Below are 24,404 nucleotides of genomic sequence, written 5' to 3'. Positions count from 1 at the left end.
AATAACCAACTGGTATGTTAACGTAACATATTATGGTAAGAGTCATTCAAATAACTATAACATATAGAACATGCTATACGTTTACCAAACAATCTGTCACTCCTAATCGCTAAATCCTATGAAATCTTATACGTCTAGTCTCTTACGTGAATGAGCTAAATAATACTATTTGATATGTGTTAATAATTTCACACATAAGTCGCTCCTGAGTATAAGTCGCACCCCCGGCCAAACTATGAAAAAAAACTGCGACTTATAGTCCGAAAAATACGGTAAACCTTTTTTAACACTTAACAGTGGGCCCTTTTGGATACCCGAGAACTTCAGTCTGCTTTTTAAAACTGTCATTGCTCAAAAAATAATAATGAACCAAAATCAATGTTGTTATGACTTATTGACATATTTAAGGCTCTAATTACTTCACATCAAATATTCCTCTTTGAAATATTTTTTTGGGGAAAATGTTGCATATTTTGTGCGATTGCCATCTTTGACAAAAATGGCCTAAAACAAATGAAAAAACGTATAATAGATGGACAGATATGAAGTTGTTTTAAAGACGTAAGTGTTGAAAGTCAAAAAGAATAAAATAAGAATATGATTTATTTTTAACATTTATGATTGGAACCCTTTTGGATCCCCGATAATTCTAGTGGTTTTTTTTTTAAACTGTCATTGCTTAAAAAAAAATAATGAATACAAATCAATGTCTGACACATTCAAGGCTCCAATTACTTTGTATCAAATATTCCACTTAGAAATAGGTTCCCGGGGGAAAGTATTGCATATTTTGTGTTTGCCATGAAAATAAAATAGGTTTTATCTGACAAAAGGGGGCATAAAACACAAGAAAACATAAAAATAATACAAACTTATAATTGACGGATAGATCTGAAGATGATCTAAAGATTTTAAGCGTTTAAAGTAAAAAATAATATTTGCTATATAAAACCTTTTCTAACACTTAACAGTGGGGCCCTTTTGGATCCTCTGTTTTTTTAAACTGTCACTGCTCAAAAAATAACAATGAACCAAAATCAATGTTGTTATGAATTATTGACATATTTAAGGCTCCAATTACTTCACATTAAATATTCCATTTTGAACATTTTTGGGAAAAAATATTTCCATAAAACATGGTTATCTTTAAAACATAAGAACAAAATGTACTTTGTGGCAACCTTACTCCATGGCAGATCTGAAGTTGACCTACAGATATTTAAGCCTTGAAAGTAAGAAAATAAAATGATGTATTTTTCGACAGTCACCAAAATTTAGGGCTAATTAGTTGCCATCTACCATTATTTATTTGATATATTTATTATTTAAAAAGTAATACTATACAGTGGAAACTTGATTTACAAACTTTATTGGTTCTTGACCAGGGTTCGTAATCGGAAAAGTTTGTATAGTGAAGCAGATTTCTCCATAAGAAACAATGTCAATCTGAATACTGGTGCATATTTTAGTGAGGGTTTGTACACTTTGAACACAATATAAAGTGCTATACAGTACTGTATGTCAAACATAACAAGGAAGTAATACATTAATTGTAGAGATGTCCGATAATGGCTTTTTTGCCGATATCCGATATTCCGATATTGTCCAACTCTTAATTACCGATTCCGATATCAACCAATACTGATATATACAGTCGTGGAATGAACACATTATTATGCCTAATTTTGTTGTGATGCCCCGCTGGATGCATTAAACAATGTAACAAGGGTTTCCAAAATAAATCAACTCAAGTTATGGAAAAAAATGCCAACATGGCACTGCCATATTTATTATTGAAGTCACAAAGTGCATTATTTTTTTAAACATGCCTCAAAACAGCAGCTTGGAATTTGGGACATGCTCTCCCTGAGAGAGCATGAGGAGGTTGAGGTGGGCGGGGTTGGGGGGAGGGGGGGTTTGGTAGGTGGTAGCCGGGGGTGTATATTGTAGCGTCCCGGAAGAGTTAGTGCTGCAAGGGGTTCTGGGTATTTGTTCTGTTGTGTTTATGTTGTGTTACGGTGCGGATGTTCTCCCAAAATGTGTTTGTCATTCTTGTTTGGTGTGGGTTCACAGTGTGGCGCATATTTGTAACAGTGTTAAAGTTGTTTATACAGCCACTCTCAGTGTGACCGGTATGGCTGTTGACCAAGTATGCTTGCATTCATTTGTGTGTGTGAAAAGCCGTAGATATTATGTGACTGGGCCGGCATGCAAAGGCAGTGCCTTTAAGGTTTATTGGCGCTCTGTACTTCTCCCTACGTCTGTGTACTCAGCGGCGTTTTAAAAAGTCATACATTTTACTTTTTGAAACCGATACCGATAACTTTGAAACCGATACCGATAATTTCCGATATTACATTTTAAAGCATTTATTGGCCGATAATATTGGCAGTCCAATATTATCGGACATCTCTAATTAATTGTATCAACAAGCTAAAACAACAACAACGACAATCTCAACTGTCCTGTATGCTCTGCTCTGCCAACACACACACACACAGAAGTCCCTTTGGTGCCCTCACAAAAGATCAGAAATCACAAAAATCCTTAACTTTAAACAACAATATTGCTACAATAACACACATTTTAAAAAGTCATGTCCACTTTAAGTACATTAACAAAGGAGAGAAAGGAGTAGGCAGAAGTCCCTTTGGTGTGGTGCCCTCACAAAAGATCAGAAATCACAAAAATCCTTAACTTTAAACAACAATATTGCTACAATAATACACATTTTAAAAAGTCAAGTCTACTTTAAGTACATTAACAAAGGAGAGAAAGGAGTACGCAGAAGTCCCTTTGGTGTGGTGCCCTCACAACAGATCAGAAATCACAAAAATCCTTAACTTTAAACAACAATATTGCTACAATAATACACATTTTAAAAAGTCAAGTCCACTTTAAGTACATTAACAAAGGAGAGAAAGGAGTACGCAGAAGTCCCTTTGGTGTGGTGCCTTCACAAAAGATCAGAAATCACAAAAATCCTTAAATTTAAACAACAATATTGCTACAATAATACACATTTTAAAAAGTCAAGTCCACTTAAAGTACATTAACAAAGGAGAGAAAGGAGTAGGCAGAGTGCTGGAGGGGGAGGGGCCGTGTGTGCTCTTGGAACCAGAGGTAGTCTTCTCCTCCGCTTTGGCGTGTTTTTTCCAGAAAAGTCCGCTCTCGTCACAACTAGATATAAGCAAGCACAAAATGTCCGCCAGCGGAACACAAAATGAGAGACATGGTTCGCACGCAGAGGCGTACTTGGCGCGATCGGAAAGTTCATCAATGGGGCTACGGTCCACAGTCGTGGTGCCGCTCGAGGCTTTGACTTTGGCCCTTGGGGGCCAAACGTTTGGGGCATTTTGGGGGAAGGTAAAAGGTCTTGGATCATGCTTTGTGTCCTCATAATGTCTGGAAATACTCCAAAGTCTTAGAGCGAGAGAGAAACTCAGGACAGATGGCATGGAGCGGTTTCTGGGTTTGTGGTCTGAGAGCAGATGTGCCAGAGTCTCAGGCTGGAGCAGGTGCCTAATGGCCAGCAAATCAGGTTGGCTCGGGTCTAGGTTCCTGAATTGTTGCATTAGTCGATCCTCTCTCTTTCATCCTGGGGCCTGTCAGCTCCTATTTATCTAATTGCTGTTAGCGGTGACCTCGCCCCCCCACCCCCTCCACGGGGCCCTGCCCTGACCCCCCCGTCTGAGACCTGCAGTCTCTCCGGCGTCCATAAGTGCGCTCGACTTTTATGCACTTCTGCACATTGAACTCCGCTTCGCCCTCGCCGCTGACGTGCGGAGGCTCATCGCCGGTGACAGGCCCGACCCGGCTGACCGTCTCTCTGCCGGAGGGGGGGGTGGAACCGCAACGGGGCCGCGCTCTAAACCGCCTGGCGCCGCATTCCCACAGGTGCCGAGGGGGAGATGACTCATCGGGCTACACGATGACCACAAATGGTCATGTGACCACAGTGAGATGGACTTCACCTCCAACCTAGGGCTTCTGCATGAGAGACGAGCATGCTAGCTACTGAGCTAAAAGCCCAGGCTGCCAGCAGGAGAGCCAGAACTGCTCTTGAGGTTGTCAGGGTGTGAGGTTTACAAACGTACACTAACACAGGTGTGTCCAAAGTGCGGCCCGTAGCTCAACTTTTAACGGACTGTTAGCATTCTAACATTAGCATGCTAGTTTTTTGTTGTTGCTAATTTTGCAGGTATATACGGAGGCCCTTAAGGGACATGGGGGGACTTTTTTTTTTTTTTTTTTAGACATGTATCTCGTGCGCACGAGAAACTCTTTATAAAGTTATAAAAAAATAAATTAAAAAAAAGTAAAATATATTTTATTTAGGGAAATACCTCAATGTCACATATTTTTGTATTTCACTAATGCTAACTGTAAACATGCTCTTTTTAGCGTGTTAGCATAGTACTGTTAGCACGCTAGCTTTTTTGAGCTAATTTAACAGGTAAATACCTCAATGTCATATTTTGGTATTTCACCAATGCTAAGTGTAAACACACTATTGTTAGCGTGTTAGCATAGTACTGTTAGCATGCTAGCTCTTTTAGCTAATATAAACGTGTATACACACCGGTGTCATGTATTTTGGTATTTCACTAATGCCAACTGTAAATAAGCTATTGTTAGCATGTTAGCATAATACTGCTCGCATTTTAGCTTTTTTTTTGCTAGTTTATTAGGTAAACACCTCAATGTCATATATTTTTGTATTTCACTATTGCTAACTGTAAACATGCTATTTTTAGCGTGTTAGCATAGTACTGTTAGCACGCTAGCTTTTTTGAGCTAATTTGACAAGTAAATACTTCAATGTCATATATTTTGGTATTTCACTAATGCTAAGTGTAAACACACTATTGTTAGCGTGTTAGCATAGCACTGTTAGCATGCTAGCTCTTTTAGCTAATTTAAACGTGCATACACACCGGCAGGCCCGGCCCTAACCAATCTGGCGCCCTAGGCAAGATTTTAGGTGGCGCCCCCCCACATCGGCAGTGAAGTGTATATACTCACAAGAAACCGAATAGCTTTGTCTTTGACCTTTTTTTTTTACTTACAACCAGAGGTGGGTAGTAACGCGCTACATTTACTCCGTTACATCTACTTGAGTAACTTTTGGGATAAATTGTACTTCTAAGAGTAGTTTTAATGCAACATACTTTTACTTTTACTTAAGTATATTTATAGAGAAGGAACGCTACTTTTACTCCGCTACTTTTATCTACATTCAGCTCGCTACTCGCTACTAATTTTTATCGATCTGTTAATGCACGCTTTGTTTGTTTTGGTCTGTCAGACAGACCTTCAAAGTGCCTGCCTTACTGGTGACGTTTCACTCCGTTCCACCAATCAGATGCAGTCACTGGTGACGTTGGACCAATCAAACAGAGCCAGGTGGTCACATGACCTGACTTAAACAAGTTGAAAAACTTATTGGGGTGTTACCATTTAGTGGTCAATTGTACGGAATATGTACTGTACTGTGCAATCTAATCATAAAAGTTCCAATCAATCAATCAAAAGTGTGAAGGAAAAAATATACTTTTTTTATTTCAACCGTACATCCCGTCAAAAGCCTCAAGACTGACCGCACATGAGGACGTTCCTGTCTTCACAATAAAAGTGCCGCTCCATCGCGCCTGCGCTTTCAAAACAAGAGTCTCCGAAAGCCAGCGCAAACAAGCTAGCAAGCTACGGAGTTTGACGCCAATATATTTCTTGTAAAGTGTATAAAAACGAATATGGAAGCTGGACAAATAAGGTGCCAAAAACCAACCACTTTCATGTGGTATTAGACAGAAAGGAGGAACTTTTCTTCTCCTCCATTTGAAAACGTGGACGTTATCATCACTACTGTCTGATTACAATCAACGCAAGTCATCAGAATCAGGTAATACACCAACTTATATTCTAGTCTGCATGAAAGAAAGGAATCTATATGTTAAACATGCATGTATATTCATTAAAACATCTTTAACATGTAAACAAAAACAGCAAAATAAATACATATAAATTATATACTGTATATATCAATGTATATGTATGTATATATATATATGTGTGTGTGTGTGTGTGTGTATGTTACTCATCAGTTACTCAGTACTTGAGTAGTTTTTTCACAACATACTTTTTACTTTTACTCAAGTAAATATTTGGGTGACTACTCCTTACTTTTACTTGAGTAATAAATCTCTAAAGTAACAGTACTCTTACTTGAGTACAATTTCTGGCTACTCTACCCACCTCTGCTTACAACTATACCTAATATATAAAGGGGTGGAAAAGTGACTATTACCTGCAGGGCAAACATTAGCTAACAAGAAGGCAATAACAATGTAAACAAAAACACCTGCTTAAAAGATCTAATACAAATGTCCCTGAGGAATGTAAGGTGGGAGTACTGTAATTACCTAACGTTACATTATTATTTTCCATAACAATTTAGCCCCCTCCACAATATTAACCCGACGTTAAAACAGAACTAGCTATTTATTGATTAGCAATTGCCGAATCATGTAACAATAGCTTAATGCTAAAAAGCCAGGTTACTATCACATTCTGTAACAGGCAAATAATTTCATGTAGGCTAACGTTACCTACCTGCTACCTCTGTCTTTTCTCGTTTCTCCTCCTCTTCTTTTCTCTTTTTTCTTCCCTGGGCACCTGACAGTTTTGGCCGTTTTGACATCTTGTGTTGATTTTTTGATGTGGTGACGTCCAAAAAGAGTCATGATACGGGAAGGGGGGGGGGGGGGGGGGGGGCGCACCGTGCGGGGGGAAGGGGGGGCGTAATGTTGTAACAAATAATATTTTTATTAAATAGGCTTTAATTTGCATTTTAATTAACGTGGGATTATTTTTTGTATTTAGAAATAATAGTACCAACTTTTTTTTTTTTTTTTCCTCCAACATTTGTGGCACTGGCGTGGCGCCCCCTGATGGACGGCGCCCTTAGCATTTGCCTATACGGCCTATGCCACGGGCCGGCCCTGCACACCGGTGTCATGTATTTTGGTATTTCACTAATGCCAACCGTAAATATGCTATTGTTAGCATGTCAGCATAATACTGCTCGCATGTTAGCTTTTTTTTCGCTAGTTTATTAGGTAAACACCTCAATGTCATATATTTTTGTATTTCACTAATGCTAACTGTAAACATGCTCTTTTTAGCATGTTAGCATAGTACTGTTAGCACGCTAGCTTTTTTGAGCTAATTTAACAGGTAAATACTTCAATGTCATATATTTTTGTATTTCACTAATGCTTAGTGTAAACACACTATTGTTAGCGTGTTAGCATAGCACTGTTAGAATGCTAACTCTTTTAGCTAATTTAAACGTGTATACACACCGGTGTCATGTATCTTGGTATTTCACTAATGCCAACTGTAAATAAGCTATTGTTAGCATGTTAGCATAATACTGCTCGCATGTTAGCTTTTTTTTGCTAGTTTATTAGGTAAACACCTCAATGTCATATATTTTTGTATTTCACTAATGCTAACTGTAAACATACTCTTTTTAGCATGTTAGCATAGCACTGTTAGCACTCTAGCTTTTTGAGCTAATTTAACAGGTAAATACCTCAATGCCATATATTTTTGAATTTCACTAATGCTACGTGTAAACACACTATTGTTAGCGTGTTAGCATAGCACTGTTAGCATGTTAGCTCTTTTAACTAAGTTAAACGTGTATACACACCGGAGCCATGTATCTTGGTATTTCACTAATGCCAACTGTAAATAAGCTATTGTTAGCATGTTAGCATAATACTGCTCGCATGTTAGCTTTTTTTTCGCTAGTTTATTAAGTAAACACCTCAATGGCACATATATTGTATTTCACTAATGCTAACTATAAACATGCTCTTTTTAGCATGTTAGCATAGTACTGTTAGTACGCTAGCTTGTTTGAGCTAATTTAAGAGGTAAATACCTCAATGTCATATATTTTGGTATTTCACTAATGCTAAGTGTAAACACACTATTGTTAGCGTGTTAGCATAGTACTGTTAGCATGTTAGCTCTTTTAGCCAATTTAAACGTGTATACACACCGGTGTCATGTATCTTGGTATTTCACTAATGCCAACTGTAAATATGCTATGGTTAGCATAATACTGCTCGCATGTTAGCTTTTTTTTACTAGTTTATTAGGTAAACACATCAATGTCATATATTTTTGTATTTCACTAATGCTAACTGTAAACATGCAATTGTTTATGTGTTAGCATAGTACTATTAGCATGCTAGCCTTTTTTTTTTTTAGCTAATTCAACAGTTATACACATCAGTGTCATACATTTTGTTATTTCACGAATGCTAACTGCAAACATGCTATTGTTAGCATATCATTATAGTACTGTTAGCATGCTAGCTTTTTTGGCTAATTTTGTTTATATTTTTGTAACTTGACGCTATCCGGCCAGCATGCTTACTGTTAGCATTTCAGTACGGCTTTGGATCTTCAGCATTCCCACAACATTTCTAGGGAAATTTCATTTTCTAGTTCTGTTGAAAAAAAATCTATAAACGTAACGTAACGTGATCTGATGTTAAAACTTAGCATGACTTTTTGTTTAATATGGAATTTCGTGTTCCAGGTCCAATGAGTGATTTCCAACAGAAACAAAATCAATCGTTAAGATTTTGCAGCTGCGCTGTAATAATTCACGTACATTTCTCTTTCCTGAGTGAAGGAGGAGCATCAGAAGAAATCAGTCCGAGTGATCATCTGTCAGCCAGTGACAAAATCATTCCCTTGCTGACACGTGCGCTCCTATTGGCCTGCCTGTGATTAGCGATCTCTGGCTCGCCGCTGCTTTGCATTAGCGAGGTGTTTTGTTTATTTACGGGTCTGGTGCGCGCTGGCTGGCCGTGTCAGGATCTTTCCGATTGGCCTCGCCGCAACACGGATAACGTGGCTTTGGCCAGATGTGCGCCGCCTGTCCACTTTCATCAAATATGGCCTACGGACATCAACATCCCATAATTCCGCACGTTTCACCAAAAGTGCCCTGCAGAGTTCAACGTAAAGAAATACTTGCTGTACAATTTAAGTGCGCACAATAAGTGCAACTACTGAGTGCACAATTTGAGTGCATTTAAGTACACGTTGTTGAGTGCACAAGTTAAGTGCGCTACATAAGTGCACTTACTAAAAGCACAGTTTAGGTGCACATAAGTACAGACATTAAGTTAAAGTTAAAGTACCAATGATTGTCACACACACACACTAAGTGTGGCGAAATTATTCTCTGCATTTGACCCATCACCCTTGATCACCCCCTGAGAGGTGAAGGGAGCAGTGAGCAGCAGCAGTGGCCGCGCCCGGGAATAATTTTTGGTGATTTGACCCCCAATTCTAACCATTGATGCTGAGTGTCAAGCAGGGAGGTAATGGGTCCCATTTTTATAGTCCGGGGAAAAGGTCACACGATGAGTGCACATGTTAAAAGCACAAAAGAAGTGTAATTACTACGTGCACTATTCAAGTGCATGGAATTACACACACCAAGTGCACATGTTAAGTTTGCAAAATGAGTGCAAATACTAAAAGCTCACATTAAGTGCCACTTTATAAGTACACCTACAAAGGAAACTCAATATGTGCACAGTTTAAGTACACTTAGGTAGACACATTAAGTGCACATGTTAGGTGCACAACTTAAGTGTGCACAATAAGTGCAACTACTGAGTGCACAATTTGAGTGCATTTAAGTACACGTTGTTGAGTGCACAAGTTAAGTGCGCTACATAAGTGCACTTACTAAAAGCACAGTTTAGGTGCACATAAGTACAGACATTAAGTTAAAGTTAAAGTACCAATGATTGTCACACACACACACTAAGTGTGGCAAAATTATTCTCTGCATTTGACCCATCACCCTTGATCACCCCCTGAGAGGTGAAGGGAGCAGTGAGCAGCAGCAGTGGCCGCGCCCGGGAATCATTTTTGGTGATTTGACCCCCAATTCTAACCATTGATGCTGAGTGTCAAGCAGGGAGGTAATGGCTCCCATTTTTATAGTCTTTGGTATGACTCGACCGGGGTTTGAACTCACAACCTATCGATTTTAGGGCGGACACTCTAACCACTAGAAGTGTCACTTTATAAGTACACTCACTAAGGAAAATCAATATGTGCACAATTTAAGTACACTTAGGTAGCATATTAAGTGCAAAAAATAAGTGCAATCACTAAGTGCACAATTTTAAGTGCATTCAAGTACTTGTGTTAAGTGCACAAGTTAAATGCGCAAAAAAAGTGCACTTACTAAGTGCACATATGTACACACATTAAGTGCCACCTTATAATTACACTTACTAAGGGAAATGCACTCAAGGAGACACATTAAGAGCGCATGTTAAGTACACAACTCAAGTGCGCAAAATAAGTGCAATTACTAAGTAGACAATTTAATTGCACTTAAGTACACATGTTAAGTGTACAAGTTAAGTGTGCAACATAAGTGCACTTTCTTAGTGCACAATTTAAATGCGCTTAAGTATACACATTAAGGGTCACTTTATTAGTACACTTACCAAGGAAATTTTCAGTTCACCTAAGTAGACACAATAAGTGCACGTTAGGGGCACAAATTAAGTGCGCAAAATAAGTGCAATTACTACGTGCACAATTTAAGTACACATGTTAAGTGCACAAGTTAAGTGCGCAAAATAAGTGTGCTTACTAAGTGAACAAATTAACTGTGTTTAAGTACATACATTAAGTGCAACCTTATAAGTACATTTACTAGAGGAACTCACTCAGTGCACAATTTTAATGCACTCAAGTAGACACATTAAGTGCACGTGTTAAATGCACAACTTAAGTATGCAAAATAAGTGTAATTACTAAGTAAACACTTAAGTACACATGATAAGTGCACAATTTAAATGTGCTTAAGTACACACATTAAGTGTCACTTTATAAGTACACTTACTCAGGACACTCAATTTGTGCACAATTTAAATACATTTTGGTAGACACATTAAGTGCACATGTTAGGTGCTCAACTTAAGAACGCAAAATAAGTACACTTACTAAGTACACCATTTTACACAAGTGCACGTGTTAAGTGCACACAATAAGTGAATTTTCTAAGTGCACACTTTGAGTGCACTTATATATACACATCAAGTGCCATTTTATAAGTGCATTTATTAAGTCCACTAACTAAGCTAAGTGCACAATGTATGTGTGCCAGACAAGTGCACTAAAGTACACATGTTAAGTGCACAAGTTAAATGTGCAAAATACACAAAATGCACTTACTAAATACACAATTTAAGTGCACTTACTTAGTGCGCTATCTCAGTGCGCTTAAGTACACACATTAGGTGTTAAGTGTACATGCTAAGTGTGCAAAATATTGTGGACTTGTTAAGTGCACAATATACACACATAGTACACTTAAGAACACACAATAAGTGCACATGTTAAGTGCACAAAGTAAACTGTGGACAAAGTTTAAGGTTTCTGCTGATAAAGATCAGTCAGAATCAGAATCAGAATCAGAAATACTTTATTAATCCCCGAGGGGAAATTAAAATTTTCAGCACAATCCCATTGAAGATGTGACAAATATTACAGGGAGACAGAACAGGATCCCTGTAATGTTTGTCGCAGGACAAAAGGCCTCAACTAAACTTACTAAATACTTTGTCAAACTAGTAATGGGCCAAACCACACTGAAGTATGGAGTCTGTGTGGAGTATGTGTGTGTCACTTTAAGAAACAAACTGCAGTGTCATTTGACTGTGAGGCACCAAACTGTGTTCATCAGGAAGCGCTTTTGTTATGTAATGCCTTTTTTAACCATCCATCAGAATAAACGCTAACACAGCATCAGCGCCGTCTCAGTACGGGTAGTGAGTGTGCCATACACTCACTTCAACAATTTGAACTTGAAGGAAAATTCAAACTGAAGGTTGTGTCTCGTCTAAAGACAGAAAACTGAACAAAAATAAGATACAAGTGCCAGTCTAAAATTGTATTAATCCGTTTTTGCAACTTTCTTAAATTAGTTTTTACAAATTTTATGAACAACTACTTATAAAATAGTTTTTATTTTGTCATCTTTATTTTGATAGACACTCTGCAGGAAATGATCTATCAGCCACATTCACACATTCTGTACAGTACAAAAATGAATATTAATAAAACAATTTTTTTTAAATATAATATTTAAAAAAACATTTCTCAATCTATTTTTAAATACGGAGCCCCTGAAGGTACATGGGGGGGGGGGGGTTTAGACATGTTTCTCATGCACACGAGAAACTTTTTATAAAGTTATAAAAAATTAAAACATTTTTATAATTTTATTTTATTTTTTATTTATTTTTTATTTTTAGACATGCATCTCGTGTAATTATACATGTCTAAAAAAAATTCAAAAAAAATAAATAAAAATTATACAATTTCTTTCCCCCCCCATGTCCCTTTATTTAAATTATTAAAACATTTTTTTTTTTTTTTTAATCTGTCCTGTCCAGCCACTTAGACAAATCCTATTGTTGATGACCATATCTGCTGTACACATTTAGAATCGGGATGAATACAAATGAATCAAAATCAACACTGGCAAAAAAGAACACATCTGGAGTGAATAACTACATTTTTTTGTGAATTATTACGAGGTAAAAACAGTTTTTATCTGGATAAAACAGAAGTTTGTCGATGAAAATGAGTCGTGTTAAAGCGAGTGACTTTTTATTGCGCTTGCTCGATTTGCGTGAACTTGAAGTGTGGCCGCTGAGGCTGCATCTTTCCTGCACGCTGTTGTTGTGATGGCGGTGACGTGATGGACGACAGGAAGTGCGGAGCGCTGACAGGAAGGAAGGCACGTTTTTTACTGCGGGGGGCGGGGCTGGGGGAGTGGGGGGGGTGGGGGGGGTGTAGTTGAGTTGTCTGCCACAGAAAGCAAACTTGGCCAATGAAAGGCTTTCACTCAGTGGCTGCTGGGTAATTTATAGCCCAGAAAGGCTTGTAGGGTGAAAAACATTATTTTAGCGGCCTCTGCATCCCAATAGAAGCCAGATGTGGGGGGATTAGCAGTGACCCCCCCCAACTGTCTTGTTTTTCCCATCCTCCAATCCTGGGCTTCCCTGCTGCAGCCTTTTTCCTGGAGGGCGCTTTTGGGAATACGAGAGCCGTCAACACTGCTGGCTTTCTGGAGGCCGGCGTCGGCAAACAGATGTTGTGTTTATACCACGCTCGTGCAAACGGGAGCGGCGTGCTCGCTGATGTCACTTTGCCTGCGAGGCGGCACACGCTCGCTAACAGCGCGGCTGTGTTATTCATCCATCCATTTCCTACCGCTTGTCCCTTTTGGGGGGGTCAGCGCTAAAGGTGCGCTAACGTGCAATTTTAACATGAAGTCTTGTCCCTATTGAGCTTGTTTACGTGATAAAAATATATCGTCTCCCTCACTTGTTTGAGAAGAAAGGGGGCGGGGGGGCTTCGCTACACTTCTTTAAAACTGTTTTAGGGCTAAATGTGAGTTTAAATACAATGTATTTATTTATTATAATTATAATATTAATAATTATTATTATTAATAATATAATTATTACAAATGCCCACTCTATTTTAATGTCTTAGTGTATGACTTTGTAAAAAACAAAACAAAAAAAAACAGGCTTTGCTACACATCTTTAAAACCGTTTTAAGGCCAATTGAAAGATTACATTTTTTGTATTTATTTATTGATTATTATTATTAGTATTATAACGAATGTCCACTTTATTTTGATGAGTATAGTTTGGTAAAAAAAAAAAAAAAAAAAAAAAAAAAAGACGGGCTTTGCTGCACATCTTCAAAACTGTTTTAAGGCGAATTGTAAGATTAAATATAATGTATTTATGTACTGATTATTATCATTAGTATTATAACAAATGCCCACTCTATTTTAATGAGTATAGTTTGGTAAAAAAAAATAAAAAAAATAAACAGGCTTCACTGCACATCTTGTAAGGCTAATTGTAAGATTAAGTATAATGTATTTATTTATTGATTATTATTATTATTAACAATAATAATATTATGAATGCCCACTTTATTTTAATGTGTATAGAATTGTAAAAAAAACAAACAACAATTAGCATGCATCAAGCACCAAAATATGACTGAGTTGTAAACCTATGATATCACACACAATTAAAAACGCTTCAGAACTGCTTGTATCGCACATGATATCACACACAAGTAAACACGCTGCAGGACTGCTTGTATCACTCATGATATCACACGCAAGTAAACACGCTGCAGGACTGCTTGTATCACTCATGATATCACACACAAGTAAACACGCTGCAGGACTGCTTGTATCACTCATGATATCACACACAAGTAAACACGCTGCAGGACTGCTTTTATTACTCATGATATCACACACAAGTAAACACGCTGCAGGACTGCTTGCATCACTCATGATATCACACGCAAGTAAACACGCTGCAGGACTGCTTGTATTACTCATGATATCACACACAAGTAAACACGCTGCAGGACTGCTTGCATCACTCATGATATCACACGCAAGTAAACACGCTGCAGGACTGCTTGTATCACTCATGATATCACACACAGGTAAACACGCTGCAGGACTGCTGGTATCGCACATGATATCACACACAGGTAAACACGCTGCAGGACTGCTGGTATCGCACATGATATCACACACAGGTAAACACGCTGCAGGACTGCTGATATCGCACATGATATCACACACAGGTAAACACGCTGCAGGACTGCTTGTATTAAAGATTTTACATGCAAGCCGATATGATTTCATACTTGTGTTTTTTCCAATATCGCACCAATATACGATATCGATTTTGGATTGGAACACCCTTAATAATAACAATAATAGCCCGGCAGACCAGGACTTACACTGTACATTAGAGAGTAAAGAATGTGTGTGTGTGTGTGTGTGTGTGTGTGTGTGTGTGTGTGTGTGTGTGTGTGTGTGTGTGTGTGTGTGTGTGTGTGTGTGTGTGTGTGTTGGAGCTCCCACACCGTTACTGTGTGATGTGTTTTCCTGCCTCCCAGCTGTCACTGTTGTTTTTCTGGTATTCCACTCAAGCCGAGAGACCCCCAGCACCCCCCCGTGTCTTTGAAGATGTCTCCCCAGGAAATTGAAATGTGTTTCCCAACAAAGACAGGAGGAGTGGAGTTAGCGTGCGGAGTGAGCAGGGGATGATGGAGAGAATGAAAAGAGAGTCCACTCAAACTTTGACAACAACAATGCTTATTTTTTTGTTCATTTACTTCTAGCAAAAGAAGCAATAATAATAATAATAACTAGAAAATTCCCGCGGAAATTTTGTTGCAGTTAGCATTATAGCTAATTTAACAAGTATACACCTCAGCGTGGAATATTTTGCCACTTGACGAAGTTTAGCTGTTAGCATGCTAACGTGAGTATGCTAACTTTTTTTTTTTAGTTAATTTGGTAGGTATACAACTCAGTCATATGTTGGTGCTTGATGCATGCTAACGTTAGCAGGCTAGCATTTAGCAGGCTAGCATTTTAAATGATTTTTTTTTCAGGTATACATCTCAGAGTAATATATTTTGGTACTTGAGGTATGTTAGTTAGCATGTTATCTTTTTTAGCTAATTTAACAGGTATACACCTCAGCGTCAAATATTTTGCCACTTGAGGAATGATACCTGTTAGCATGCTAACCGGAGTATGCTAGCTTTTTTTTTTTAGTTAATTTGGCAGGAATACAACTCAGTCATATGTTGGTGCTTGATGCATGCTAATGTTAGCAAGCTAGAATTTTAAATATTTTTTTTCAGCTACACACCTCAGAGTAATATATTTTGGTACTTGAGGTATGTTACAGTTAGCATGTTATCTTTTTTAGCTAATTTAACAGGTATGCACCTCAGCGTCAAATATTTTGCCACTTGAGGAATGATACCTGTTAGCATGCTAACCGGAGTATGCTAGCTTTTTTTTTTTAGTTAATTTGGCAGGTTTACAACTCAGTCATATGCTGGTGCTTGATGCATGCTAATGTTAGCAAGCTAGAATTTTAAATAATTTTTTTCAGCTACACACCTCAGAGTAATATATTTTGGTACTTGAGGTATGTTACAGTTAGCATGTTATCTTTTTTAGCTAATTTAACAGGTATACACCTCAGCGTCAAATATTTTGCCACTTGAGGAATGATACCTGTTAGCATGCTAACCGGAGTATGCTAGCTTTTTTTTTTTAGTTAATTTGGCAGGAATACAACTCAGTCATATGTTGGTGCTTGATGCATGCTAATGTTAGCAAGCTAGAATTTTAAATATTTTTTTTCAGCTACACACCTCAGAGTAATATATTTTGGTACTTGAGGTATGTTACAGTTAGCATGTTATCTTTTTTAGCTAATTTAACAGGTATGCACCTCAGCGTCAAATATTTTGCCACTTGAGGAATGATACCTGTTAGCATGCTAACCGGAGTATGCTAGCTTTTTTTTTTTAGTTAATTTGGCAGGTTTACAACTCAGTCATATGTTGGTGCTTGATGCATGCTAATGTTAGCAAGCTAGAATTTTAAATAATTTTTTTCAGCTACACACCTCAGAGTAATATATTTTGGTACTTGAGGTATGTTACAGTTAGCATGTTATCTTTTTTAGCTAATTTAACAGGTATACACCTCAGCGTCAAATATTTTGCCACTTGAGGAATGATACCTGTTAGCATGCTAACCGGAGTATGCTAGCTTTTTTTTTTTATTTGGCAGGTTTACAATTCAGTCATATGTTGGTGCTTGATGCATGCTAATGTTAGCAAGCTAGAATTTTAAATACTTGTTTTCAGGTATATACCTCACAGTAATATATTTTGGTACTTGAGGTATGTTAGTTAGCATGTTATCTTTTTTAGCTAATTTAACAGGTATACACCTCAGCATCAAATATTTTGCCACTTGAGGAATGATACCTGTTAGCATGCTAACCGGAGTATGCTAGCTTTTTTTTTTTAGTTAATTTGGCAGGTATACAACTCAGTCATATGTTGGTGCTTGATGCATGCTAATGTTAGCAAGCTAGAATTTTAAATATTTTTTTTCAGCTACACACCTCAGAGTAATATATTTTGGTACTTGAGGTATGTTACAGTTAGCATGTTATCTTTTTTAGCTAATTTAACAGGTATACACCTCAGCGTCAAATATTTTGCCACTTGAGGAATGATACCTGTTAGCATGCAAACCGGAGTATGCTAGCTTTTTTTTTTTTTTTTGGCAGGTTTACAACTCAGTCATATGTTGGTGCTTGATGCATGCTAATGTTAGCAAGCTAGAATTTTAAATATTTTTTTTCAGCTACACACCTCAGAGTAATATATTTTGGTACTTGAGGTATGTTAGTTAGCATGTTATCTTTATTAGCTAATTTAACAGGTATACACCTCAGCGTCAAATATTTTGCCACTTGAGGAATGATACCTGTTAGCATGCTAACCGGAGTATGCTAGCTTTTTTTTTAGTTAATTTGGCAGGTATACAACTCAGTCATATGTTGGTGCTTGATGCATGCTAATGTTAGCAAGCTAGAATTTTAAATAATTTTTTTCAGCTACACACCTCAGAGTAATATATTTTGGTACTTGAGGTATGTTACAGTTAGCATGTTATCTTTTTTAGCTAATTTAACAGGTATACACCTCAGCGTCAAATATTTTGCCACTTGAGGAATGATACCTGTTAGCATGCTAACCGGAGTATGGTAGCTTTTTTTATTTTTTATTTGGCAGGTATACAACTCAGTCATATGTTGGTGCTTGATGCATGCTAACGTTAGCAAGCTAGAATTGTAAATAATAGTTTTCAGGTATACACCTCACAGTAATATATTTTGGTACTTGAGGTATGTTACAGTTAGCATGTTATCTTTTTTAGCTAATTTAACAGATATAAACCTCAGCATCAAATATTTTGCCACTTCACAAATGATACCTGTTAGCATGCTAACCGGAGTATGCTAGCTTTTTTTTTTTTTTTTTGGCAGGTTTACAACTCAGTCATATGTTGGTGCTTGATGCATGCTAATGTTTGCAAGCTAGCATTTTAAATAATTGTTTTCCGGTATATACCTCACAGTAATATATTTTGGTACTTGAGGTATGTTAGTTAGCATGTTATCTTTATTAGCTAATTTAACAGGTATACACCTCAGCGTCAAATATTTTGCCACTTGAGGAATGATACCTGTTAGCATGCTAACCGGAGTATGCTAGCTTTTTTTTTTTGTTAATTTGGCAGGTATACAACTCAGTCATATGTTGGTGCTTGATGCATGCTAATGTTGGTAAGCTAGAATTTTAAATAATTTTTTTCAGCTACACGCCTCAGAGTAATATATTTTGGTACTTGAGGTATGTTACAGTTAGCATGTTATCTTTTTTAGCTAATTTAACAGGTATACACCTCAGCGTGGAATATTTTGCCACTTGACGAAGTTTAGCTGTTAGCATGCAAACGTGAGTATGCTAACTTTTTTTTTTTAGTTAATTTGGTAGGTATACAACTCAGTCATATTTTGGTGCTTGATGCATGCTAACGTTAGCAGGCTAGCATTTAGCAGGCTAGCATTTTAAATGTTTTTTTTTCAGGTATACATAATATATTTTGGTACATGAGGTATGTTACAGTTAGCATGCTATCTTTTTTAGCTAATTTAATAGGTACACCTCAGCCTCAAATATTTTGCCACTTGACGAATGATACATGTTAGCATGCTAACGTGAGTATGCTAGCTTTTGTTTTTAGTTCATTTGGCAGGTATACAACTCAGTCATATGTTGGTGCTAATGCATGCTAATGTTAGCAAGCTAGAATTTTAAATATATATATATTTTTAGGTACACACCTCACAGTAATATATTTTGATACTTGGCGTTTGTTACAATTAGCATTTTAGCATGTTAGCTTTCTTGCTAAGTCATATGCCTTGGTATTCCACTTATGCTAACTGTAAGCATTCTATTGTTAACATGCTAGCTTTTTTTTTAGCTCATTTTGCGCATATTATTTTGTTACTGTCATGTCTGTGTAATCATGTTTTGTCTTAGTCATGTTTTGTTTAGTTATTGGACTCTTTAGTTTCTGGCTTTTCACTCCCTTGTCTTGTTTCCATGATTACCCATTAGTTTCACCTGTTCCACGTTTGGACTCATTGTGCACTTTTGTTTGTCACCATAGCAACCCATTAGTTTTCACCTGTCACGTCACGCACCTGTTTCACGTTTTGAGTCACGCACCTGTTTTCGTTAATCATGTCTGTAGTATTTAAGTTCATTGTTTTTCAGTTTGTCTTTCTGGTGACATCCCCGCATTTATGCTTCTGCACACTCTCCACACCCTTATGATCCTTGCTGCTCTTTTTTCATGCCGGTTCCATGCCAAGTAAGTTTTTGTTTATTAAGCCACAGTTAGTGTTTTTTGCTGTTCATAGTTTCTGCCTTTGTGCAAGTATTTGTTTTCATAGCCGAGTCGTTTCTCCACCACTGTGCGCGCTTTTCGTTTGTACTTTTTTTTGTAGTTATAGTGTTTAAATAAATCATGTATTCCCCTTCACGCCACATATGGTCCAAATCTTTTGCACCTCGGGAGAACAAACCACGACATAGTCCAAGTCGTGACAGTTACTTGACGCTATCTGGCCAACGTGCTAGCTGTTAGCATGTCAGTTCTGCTCTGGCTTTTCAGCATTCACACACATTTTTTAACGAAATTGCATTTTCCAGTTCTTTGAAAAACATCCACAAGTTTTGAAGGTGAAAACTAGCAAAATGGCCACTGCATCCTTTAATTTGTCATCCGTGGCCCTCAGTGGAAAAAGTTTGGGCGCCCCTGGTCTAACGGAATTCCACAGAAGAAATAGATACTTTTTAAAATCACTTACTGACAGGTGAGAGCGTGTCAAAGGGCCAGCAGGGAGCTGACTGGATGAAGTCATGAGGAGGAGGGCGGGGCTTATTGAGGCGCTGGACGGGTGACCTAAGTGGAGACAAACCCAACACATTACAGAATTTCAAAGTAAGACTATAAAAAGCCGAAATGAAATGGTAACAAATAGGTCTGGGCGATATGGCCTTTTTTTAATATCTCGATATTTTAAGGCCATGTCACGATACACGATATATATGTGGATATTTTGCCTTAGCCTTGAATGAACACTTGATGCATATAATCACAGCAGTATGATGATTCTATGTGTCTACATTAAAACATTCTTCTTCATACTGCATTAATATATGCTACTTTTAAACTTTCATGCAGAGAGGGAAATCACAACTAAAAGTGTATTTATTAAACAGTTATTAAGCAGTGGCACAAACATTCATGTCATTTCCAAACAGAAAGTGCAAGATTGTCAGAGACATTTTAAAACAAAGTGCACTTTTGTGCATGATGTCACTAAGATGACGAATCAAAACAACACTAAATTAAAGTGCACTTTTTGTACAGAACGCCACTACAATAGTTTAAAACAAATAAAGTGCACTTTTGTGCATGATGTCACACAAGTGTCAAAATAAAAATGAGCTGCGTAATAGGAAATCAAATAGTGTATGTCCTTCACTATGTGGTAGGTTCCTGCGGACGTTATCTCCTTCTGTTGTTGACTATTTTTTTCCATACGGTGTTGATGTGGAAATGGTTGCCTCGGCATTTTGTGGGTGTGGCACCGAACGGAGATGTTGACATGCGGAGTTTCAAGCACTCTTCATTCTCTAGCGGGTGACTTTTCAAATGATGCTACATATTAGCAGTAATGCTACTTTTTGTAGCAACGCTTTTGCCGCACACTTGACAAATTACGGTTGTCAACATATTCCCGCTTGAAGCCAAACCACCGCCAGACAATGGACCCCGTGTTGTTTTTCTTGGGAATTAATTATTCCTTCATTTGTTACCAGATTCGTACCTTCTTTCTCTCGTATTACCACTCGCACCGCAGCTAACGTTACCCATGCCGCTACCTTTCTGCTCCGCGAGGGCGTATACGTATGTGACGTATGTAAGAAGGTGCGCTTGCTGTCTGTGAGAAGGAGAGACAAGAAAGAGTGAGAAGAGCCTGGAGTGTAATGCCTGCAGCTAAAAGCAACTGCGTGAGAACGTATACTCCAGTATCACCATATAGTCATTTTCTATATCGCACAGAGACAAACCCGCGATATATCGAGTGTATCAAGGAGCTTTTTGTATTATTAGGTCCATCAGTGCTAAATATTATAAACTTATCACTTTCCTCTGGCACTGTTCCCCTAGCATTCAAGAAAGCGGTTATTCATCCTCTGCTCAAAAGACCTAACTTTGATCCTGACCTCATGGTAAACTACCGACCGGTGTCCCACCTACCCTTTATTTCGAAAATCCTCGAAAAAATTGTCGCACAGCAGCTAAATGAACACTTAGTGTCTAACAATCTCTGTGAACCTTTTCAATCCGGTTTCAGGGCAAATCACTCTACGGAGACAGCCCTCGCAAAAATGACTAATGATCTACTGCTAACGATGGATTCTGATGCGTCATCTATGTTGCTGCTTCTTGATCTTAGCGCTGCTTTCGATACCGTCGATCATAATATTTTATTAGAGCGTATCAAAACACGTATTGGTATGTCAGACTTAGCTTTGTCGTGGTTTAACTCTTATCTTACTGACAGGATGCAGTGCGTCTCCCATAATAATGTGACCTCGGACTATGTTAAGGTAACGTGCAGAGTTCCTCAGGGTTCGGTTCTTGGCCCTGCACGTATTAGTATTTACATGCTGCCGCTAGGCGACATCATACGCAAATACGGTGTTAGCTTTCATTGTTATGCTGATGACACCCAACTCTACATGCCCCTAAAGCTGACCAACACGCCGGATTGTAGTCAGCTGGAGGCGTGTCTTAATGAAATTAAACAATGGATGTCCGCTAACTTCTTGCAACTCAACGCCAAGAAAACGGAAATGCTGATTATCGGTCCTGCTAAACACCGACATTTATTTAATAATACCACCTTAACATTTGACAACCAAACAATTACACAAGGCGAATCAGTAAAGAATCTGGGTATTATCTTCGACCCAACTCTCTCCTTTGAGTCACACATTAAGAGTGTTACTAAAACGGCCTTCTTTCATCTCCGTAATATCGCTAAAATTCGTTCTATTTTATCCACTAGCGACGCTGAGATCATTATTCATGCATTCGTTACGTCTCGTCTCGACTACTGTAACGTATTATTTTCGGGTCTCCCTTTGTCTAGCATTAAAAGATTACAGTTGGTACAAAATGCGGCTGCTAGACTTTTGACAAGAACAAGAAAGTTTGATCATATTACGCCTATACTGTATATACCTTTATATACATATATACCTATACCTATACTGTATATACCTTTATATACATATATACCTATATATACATATATAAATAATATATATACCTATACTGGCTCACCTGCACTGGCTTCCTGTGCACTTAAGATGTGACTTTAAGGTTTTACTACTTACGTATAAAATACTACACGGTCTAGCTCCGTCCTATCTTGTCGATTGCATTGTACCATATGTCCCGGCAACAAATCTGCGTTCAAAGAACTCCGGCTTATTAGTGATTCCCAGAGCCCAAAAAAAGTCTGCGGGCTATAGAGCGTTTTCTATTGGGGCTCCAGTACTATGGAATGCCCTCCCGGTAACAGTTAGAGATGCTACCTCAGTAGAAGCATTTAAGTCCCATCTTAAAACTCATTTGTATACTCTAGCCTTTAAATAAACCCCCCTTTTAGACCAGTTGATCTGCCGTTTCTTTTCTTTTCTCCTCTGCTCCCCTCTTCCTTGTGGGGGTGGGGGGGGCACAGGTCCGGTGGCCATGGATGAAGTGCTGGCTGTCCAGAGTCGGGACCCGGGGTGGACCGCTCGCCTGTGCATCGGCTGGGAACATCTCTGCGCTGCTGACCCGTCTCCACTCGGGATGGTGTCCTGCTGGCGCCACTATGGACTGGACTCTTACTATTATGTTGGATCCACTATGGACTGGACTCTTACTATTATGTTGGATCCACTATGGACTGAACCCTCACAATATTATGTCAGACTCACTCGACATCCATTGCATTCGGTCTCCCCTAGAGGGGGGGGGGGTTACCCACATATGCGGTCCTCTCCAAGGTTTCTCATAGTCATTCACATCGACGTCCCACTGGGGTGAGTTTTTCCTTGCCCTTATGTGGGCTTTGTACCGAGGATGTCGTTGTGGCTTGTGCAGCCCTTTGAGACACTTGTGATTTAGGGCTATATAAATAAACATTGATTGATTGATTGATTGAGTGTATCGATATATCGCCCAGCCCTAGCGTCAAGAAATGAAATATATGACTCTTGGGTGTACACCTGCAAAATAGGCTAGAAATGTTAGGATGCTAACTAAAACTCACTTTTTTTTTCCTTGCCCTGATGTGGGATCTGAAACGAGGATGTCGTTGTGGCTTGTGCAGCCCTTTGAGACACTCGTGATTTAGGGCTATATAACTAAACTTTGATTGATGGATTTATTGATCAAAAATGGACAAAAATGGCAATACACAACATTTGTATCCGAGAGTAAGAGAAATCAGTTCTGGTATTTCCATCAGCACCAGGAGACGAGACAAAAAATGTGAGAGGGTTGCCAGGTATGAAGACTTCATCCAAAAAGCTTGTAAAGTATTCCCGGAAGAGAGACGGAGCCGCTTCACATAAGTGAGGAAGACCGCATGTCCTTCCTTCCATCCGTCGTCATGGAGACGGTCCAGGCGTGCGCCTCACTCCAGGGACTCTGGTTCTGCTGAGGTTTAGTCTGGAATAACATTTTGATGATCCGTGTCTGCGAGGGCAGACGGCGTGTGTGCTTTGGCCCGAGGGCGGCTGAGGCGAGGCGAGGCGTCCCTCAAGGGAAGGCAAACAAACGGAGAAGGACAGGTGCAGCATCCGCAAGGACAGCGGCGGATCCAGAGTGGCGTCTTGGCACCGACCTTGGCTGGCACGGGCCAACAAAAATATCGGCCTCGTTCAAGGCGCACCGAGCGAGGCTGAAGGCCGTTAGAAAAAAGGTCAATAAAACTGGAAAAAGTACCGCGAACAGTTAACATGTGTTAAGTATCAAAATATAAGACTTAGGTGTGTAACTAGAAAATTAGCCAAAAAAACGTTAGCATGCTAATACTAGCGTTCCAACAGTTAGCATGTGTCAAGTGTGAACGTTGGCATGGTAACATAAAACAAATGATCAAGGAGAAACGTATGTTACAATAAAGTAAATAAAACTTGAAAAAGTACCGCGAACAGTTAGCATTCGTTAAGTACCAAAATATATGACGAAGGTGTGTAACGAC

The 24,404-nt window shown here is 38.6% G+C and overlaps 1 protein-coding gene across 5 annotated transcripts in view; it reads right to left on the bottom strand.

Moving 5' to 3' along the window:
• cdon (cell adhesion associated, oncogene regulated) overlaps positions 1-24,404 on the bottom strand; it is a 236,013-nt gene that overhangs the window by 153,334 nt on the left and 58,275 nt on the right. For all 5 annotated transcript variants that reach the window (XM_061972414.2, XM_061972413.1, XM_061972415.1 and 2 more), the window contains one exon: positions 19,941-20,035. The gene's annotated coding sequence lies outside the window, so the exon portion shown is untranslated. The remainder of the gene's footprint in view (positions 1-19,940; positions 20,036-24,404) is intronic.

The sequence above is a fragment of the Nerophis lumbriciformis genome, linkage group LG17, assembly GCF_033978685.3.
Source record: "Nerophis lumbriciformis linkage group LG17, RoL_Nlum_v2.1, whole genome shotgun sequence".
Classification (NCBI taxonomy): domain Eukaryota; kingdom Metazoa; phylum Chordata; class Actinopteri; order Syngnathiformes; family Syngnathidae; genus Nerophis; species Nerophis lumbriciformis.
Note: the sequence above shows the minus strand (reverse complement) of the source record. Positions and strands in the feature narration are given on the sequence as shown.